The sequence below is a fragment of the Delphinapterus leucas genome, chromosome 16, assembly GCF_059928025.1.
Source record: "Delphinapterus leucas isolate spDelLeu-1000000601 "Yukka" chromosome 16, BTC_Dleu_Yukka2, whole genome shotgun sequence".
Taxonomy (NCBI): domain Eukaryota; kingdom Metazoa; phylum Chordata; class Mammalia; order Artiodactyla; family Monodontidae; genus Delphinapterus; species Delphinapterus leucas.
The window spans coordinates 54482194-54488930 of NC_143144.1; the positions used below are offsets into that span (position 1 = coordinate 54482194).

Genomic DNA, 6737 nt, shown 5'->3' on the forward strand with positions numbered 1-6737 from the left:
GAAAAAAATTTTAAGATTCTAATATCTTTACTTATTTCCTATATTTTTTTTCTTAAAGTGGTTGCACTGGGGCTTATAGTATACATCTTTAGCTTATGACAACCTGACTTTAAGTAATGTTATCCCGATTCATGTAGAAAATAATCTTATAACAATATATTTCCATTTCCTCTCTCTTGACCTTTGTGCTATTATTGTCATATATTTCACTTCTGCATTTGTTAGTAACTCCACAATACCTTGTTACTATTTTTGCTTTAAATGGTCAGTTATCTTAAGTTATTTAAAAAGTAAGAAAAAATTGTATTTATCCACATATTTAACATTTTTCATACTCTTTATTTCTTTTTATAGATTCAGATTTCTATCAGGTACCATTTTCCTTCTGCCTAAAGGACTTGTTTTACCATTTCTTATATGTAAGTTTGCTAGTGATGAATTCTTCCAGCGTTATATGTCTAAAAAGTCCTTATTTCATTTTTGTTTTCAAAAGATTTTTGCTGAGTATAGAAGTCTAAGTAGGCAGTATATATATATATATATATATATATATATATATATATTTTTTTTTTCCCCCAGTACTTTAAAGGTTTACTCCACTGTCTTCTGGCTTGCATTGTTTCTATGAGAAGCCTGCTGTCATCCTTATCTTTGCTCCTCTCTACTTCATGTGTCTTCTTTCTCTAACTTCCTTGGCCTCGTTGAATTCTCAACTACTTCTCTTTAAATTAGACACACTGTTGGGTTTCATCTGGGTCCCACCTCCCTCCCCGGTAGCCTAAAAACTCTTAAGCTATAAGCTAGGGCATTTATAGAGCTCACCTTATTTGTTTTTTTCTTCTTTCAGGGATCATTCTTCTATGTTGCCTGTTGTTCAATATCTGAAAACCATTATTTCATTGTTTTTTTCTGATTTTTTTTCAGTTGTTTAAGGAAGGAAGATAAGTCTGGTCTCTGTTACTCCATTCTGGCTGGAAACAGAAGTTCTGAAATATTGAATCAGAAAAATGATACCAACTTCTGATTGCAAAACTCCTTACTCAAAATGGATTCATAGTTTGCCTTAGCTTAGAATTATGGTTCATGTTTGAAAATCTGTTTAGTGCCACAGTGTTTGACATTATCCCTTTTTCTCACAGGATACATTCGAACTGGATTTTTAAATCATTGTAAGCCAGTGATGAATCAGAGGTTACAGAATGCAATGTCGAATAAAAGTCTTCGAAAGAATTGCTTCAAATGACCAAAGAAAGAAAATTGATCTACCGCCTTAAAACCTTGACCTCGAAGAGCATACTGCACATGGTAGGAAGTGATAACTGGGGAAATTTATGTGGCTCTTAATGCACCTAAATGAAGGAACTGTCACTTTGTTTCTCAGAGGGCTTATACACCTGAGATTATTTTAATAACCCATAGTTTTATTAACATTTTGACATGATCACAAACGGGGAGAAACAGCAGTAGCTAAAGCCTGCTCATTGGTCAAGATGACTTCTGAAGAAATGGCAGCTTCTGTTCTCAGACCTGTGACTCAGCGAAAAGTGATATCTGCTCAGTCGGCTGTAGATGAAAGTAATGATAAGGTCTTGGACATCAGTGTTCCAAAGACGCATCCTGTCAGGCAGAGCGGGGAGACTTCTCATACCATCTCACGACTGACCAAACTTACAGAAGAATCTTCTGGAAGCAACTTGCCCCAGATTCTCTCAGTAGCAAGGGAGAAAATAACGAGTGATGGGAACAGTGGTGAAGAGTGCTGGGAGAAAAGCATACCAGACTCTGTGAAAAACCTTAACTGCAACAGCATACTGAAAATCCATCAGTGTGGCCTTCCTCAGAGCCAGTTTTATGAAACGTGTGATTCTACCACAGAGGAAGGCCTGTGTTTGGAAACTGGAATCCCTTCTTCACTGGAAAGAAAGGTGTTCCCTGGAATTCAACTGGAAATAGACAGACCTCCCACGGGCATTATTAGTCCATTAGGAACTCAATCAACCATCATAGAGACGGGCAGGGCACACCCTGACAGCAACATGGCGGTATTTCACTTTCAGTATGAAGTTGACAGAAGAATGTCAGACACTTTCTGTCCTCTATCAGATAACTTGATTTTGGATGATTGTGGAAACTGTGTACTACCTGCTGTTGGTGGGGAACAAAAGAACAATTACATGGCGTATACTTGTAAACTGATGGAATTGGCAAGTAACTGTGACAGTAAGAATAGGCAGCTGCAGTATGATCATTGTGACCCCTTGAATGACAAATACTTGTGCTTTGAAGGCTCTTGCCCGAAGGCCGATGTAGTATGTTCAAGTGACAGCTTTTGCGGGGAGGATTTTATGGACAGTCCACCTGCCAAGACCTTTCTGAGCCATTTTGAGGACTTCCCTGATAATTGTGAAGATGCAGAAGAAGATTTATTCAAAAGCAAGAAGGAGCGGTCCACTTGGCTAGTGAGGAGATTTTGTAAAAATGACAGGGAAGTAAAGAAATCTGTGTACACTGGGACAAGGGCAATTGTGAGAACTCTGCCTTCTGGTCACATTGGGCTGGGGGCTTGGAGTTACGTTGATCGGAAGAGAAACGGTCTCTTACTGCCTTGTGGGAGAGTCATGGAACGGCTGTCAACAATGGTGACGAGGCAAGATGGGGGCCAATGTCCATCAGAAGCCCAGTGGTATCCGGTAAGAGTTAAAGTTTCTTTTGATCAATTCTTTAAAGTTGAGTTTTTAAAAATCCAAATCTCCGTTGTCTTAATTCTTGGGAAATTTTCAGTTCTGGCAAATGATTCTTAGAGGAAGCATTTGTAATTTTTGGAAACTAGTAGACCTAACAGGTAACTGGAATTGATAGCTATCAAGATTGTGTTAATGCCTCAATATAAGTAACAAAATACACATACATTTGTCATCAGGATAGGAGAAATTAGGGAGAGCCCCTGGTTACTGTACACAGGATTATAAGATGGAGACAACTGAGAGTGGGAAAATGGCTCCCTCAACTGATTGTCTAGTTGTGTCCTTTGGAGATATATGCTTCTGTCCTCTTCTACCATGTAGCTCATTGTTTGCTCTTAGGTTGCAAGGCCTAAAGGAACTTAAATCTGTTTTCCTCCGTTTTCTAGCCAATGCTCCCAGTTTCTTCCCCCTTCCCCCTTTTTATGCCATAGGCCCTTTTGGCAATTTGGTAAAGTCTTTAAACTGAGAAGAGCACTTTTAAATGCATCAAACGAAGTACAAAGGATCATAAAAGACACAGATTATGTGGATATACATTTATCAAGATAATTTTGAAATTGTAATATAGCAGAGTACCATAATGGCATAATGCAATAATGGCATCTAGCAATGTGATAACAATCATAGTTTCAAAGTAGTGATGAATGTTAGTAGGGAATGGTTTACCTGGGGCTTTCCCAGTTTTAGCACTGCAAGTCCCATGTTCTGGGAAGCCACGCAGTCTTGGGCAAACCAGGGCAGTTGGTCACCCTAATTATAAATACTATTTTAGGTCTCTTCCGTGACTATAATATATGGAAATATCTGTGGTTTCTGTTGGTGACAAAAATCACAGGTACTGCCAGTATTACTGAAGTTTGTTGCTTACATTCATAATTGAAGGAAACTCTAAATTTCTATTTGAGATTAATAAAAAAAAATTTTTTTCATCCAAATTTCTGGGCTCTCTGAGTTCTATCCACAGTTCCCCCTGTTTAAGTTAAGATTCCTGCTTTAGAAATGCACACAATTAGCTGCCCACTCTTGGACCTGATCCTTGCATCGGAAGCCAGCACCATGTATCATCTCGGTTTTTCCCTTCTCTGGCTAAATAGCCCTACTTTCTTCAACTGATCTTCATGGAAGAACCCTTTCTGTAGCTCTTGCATTTCAGTTTTACACAGTTCTTAAAACCTGGCCCAGTAAATAAAACCTGGTCTAGAACATCCCTTTTATTGAAATATGACTATAGTATATTTTAATTTTGATCATCATCAACCATGGGAGCAAATGTTTATTGTGCATTTTACATGTGCCAGGCATTGGGCCAAATAGCTTACATACTTGATTTCATGCAGTCATCTCAACTGCCTTCTGATATGGTCTGATTATTAACCCCATTGTATTGCTAAGAAAACGGAGTCTCAAGGAAATTCTGTACCTTGCCCACAGTCACTTAGCTAGTAAGTGGTATAACTAGGACCTGTAATCCAGGCAACTCACACTCTTAGTTTCTCAAGATCAAGAAAGATATAAAATTTAGATTAAGTTTTCAAAGGAACGAAAGAATTCTGTTCTTTTCACAGTATGTTGATTGAGTAGCCCCACTCACTAATGCTCATAGTATCTCAGACTTCTCGTGTTCCACACGGTGGCTCTGACCCTGGTTATGTGTTAGAATCAATGTCCAGGCTCCACCCCAGACCCTCTGAATCAGAATCACTGGGGTAGGGCACAGCATGAATAATTTCTCTAAGTTCCCCTGGTGGTTCTATGATTCTATGGAGTTGAGAACCACTGACCAGGAGCTTAAACTGAGCTTTTTGCTTTTTGGTCAGGACATTTCGGGAATATTTGCTCTGCGCTAAATTCCCCGACCCGGCTCTGGTTCTCAGGAGTGTCAGGGCTGCCCTGGGAGCCTGCCTGAAAAGTGGCAGCTTGCAGGCCCTTCTCTCTGTACATTTGATGGGCAGTTCAACCCGGCAAGTGTCAAGGGATTTGGTTTTGAATCTTCATCTGGTTCCTCATGAAACCTGAGTCAAGAGTTGGTGTCAGCTACCCACATGCTCCCCAGCTCTTCTGACAGAATTTTGTCCACACAGGAGAAAAAAGCTCATTCCAGGCATGTGTGTCCTGCCTGCACTATGGTGACTTGTCCAGTGCTGACCATGAAACTGCTGCTGATGGCAACATGTCAACCCACTTAAAAATGCATTGATTTTAAAATCCATGTACACTTGAAATTGAACATTAAGAACACAACAGAAATTTAAATACAGCAAAGTAAATGGAAGTAGATGGCTTGAAACCATTATCAGAGTTCCCCACACACTTATACAGTCATGAGGGTCATGAATCTGATGTCAATTTCAGAGTAATTTTTGGCATGCCTTTATTCATTCCTCCAGTTTCTGGAGCCCTGCCACTTCTTCTGAGAATGTTCACTGGTCCCTAGCTCAAACCTGTCCCTTTCTGTCTGTCAGAGGCCTTGGGATGGGTAATTTCCAAAGAAAAGAACCAAAGAGATGATGCAAATCATCTTTTTCCTGCTTCTTAGTCTCTGGAGGCTGGGAGAGCCTGCCACACCTCCTGCAGAGTAAACCTCAGGAACTTCTCTCTCCTTCTGTCTGTCTGGGCTTCCTGGAGGCTGTGGGCATTTTTATTAACCCTAAAGATGAAGCTGGGGGATGGGCCAATTGTCCTCCTGTTCATTTGTTTGTTTGTTCGTTCTTTCTTTTTTTTTGTAGTTAATTTACAATGTTGTGTTAGTTTCTGGTGCACAGCAAAGTGATTGTTTTATTTATATATATATATTATTTTTCATATTCTTTTCCATTAAAGATACTGAATATAGTTCCCTGTGCTATACAAGTATGACATTGTTGCTTATTCTCCTATCCTCTCTTAAGGGTAATTTCTGAAAGGGAGAGCCTTTTTTGAACACTCAAACATGGCAGGAATGAATCAGTATTTTCTGAAGTATCATATTGTCTCTGCATCTCATTCTTTAGTTTGAGTCTGGTGGAAATCCTTCTCAAAAGTTGCACAGATGAATTATAGCCCCTTTCCCCCTGCTCCTGTAAATTCCATCCTCCACCTAAAAAAACTGCAGACCCCCAAGGTTATTCTCCTGTTGCTGTTCTTTGATTATTTCATGTGTCCGTCCTAGCTCTCCAATCAGATTGTAAGTTTATTAAGGTCAAGAAATGGCCCTACCTTTTGTATACTCTCCATAGTGTAAGCACGATGCCAAGTATTAAGAAAACAGGACAATGCCATGCTTACAATCATGGTCTCTGGAGTCAGTCGCCCTGAATTGAAATTGTAACTTTGACTCCAACACCTACTGGCCGTGTGACCTTGGGCAAGTTGTTTAACCTCCTTTGTCCCTAATTGCCTTAAAGGTAAACTGGGAATAATGGTTCTTGGGGGATTAAATGAAATGCTACCATAAAGTCCTCTGCACGGTGCCTGGCCCCTCTTCTCACCTGGGGCTGTTGTCTTGCGCTTTGTCATGAACTGTCCCCACCTCCTTCTACTCTTTGGTGCCTTCTCACACAGGGATGTTTACCGTGGTATGCATTTGAAGGTATGTCCTTCCATCTATGATGTGGTAGCTTGCTTAATCCCTCCCACACGTTTAGAGTATGTGTTATTTGTCCAATTAGTTCCTTTGCCTCACATTAAAAATTTTTTTTCTTGTATGCCTTCGTCAAAATGACCCAATTAATTTATGTTTGCACAGCTGTGCAGGGAAGAATGGATTTGAATGGGAGACATTAATGAGGATTAATGCTTGCTGACTGACTAACCATATTGGTATCCTCCTCCTCCTGCCTGTAAAAAATTAAAACCTACCCCTTATTCAGTTACAACCCCCCTTGCCTGCTTTCAATTTACTGGCTCAACAAGACGGCATATTTTGGCAAGTGGCTAAAGTCTCCAGGTTAAATGTTGGTTAAAGGTGCTTTTCCTTTAAAAAAAAATTCTCCCCTTGCCCGAATTTTGGGGAGT

The 6737-nt window shown here is 39.8% G+C and overlaps 1 pseudogene; it reads left to right on the forward strand.

Annotated features, from left to right (window-relative positions):
• Nucleotides 1–826: 826 nt before the first annotated feature.
• LOC111172475 (1-phosphatidylinositol 4,5-bisphosphate phosphodiesterase epsilon-1 pseudogene) lies at nt 827–4191 on the forward strand (annotated as a pseudogene).
• The last annotated feature ends 2546 nt before the right edge of the window (nt 4192–6737 follow it).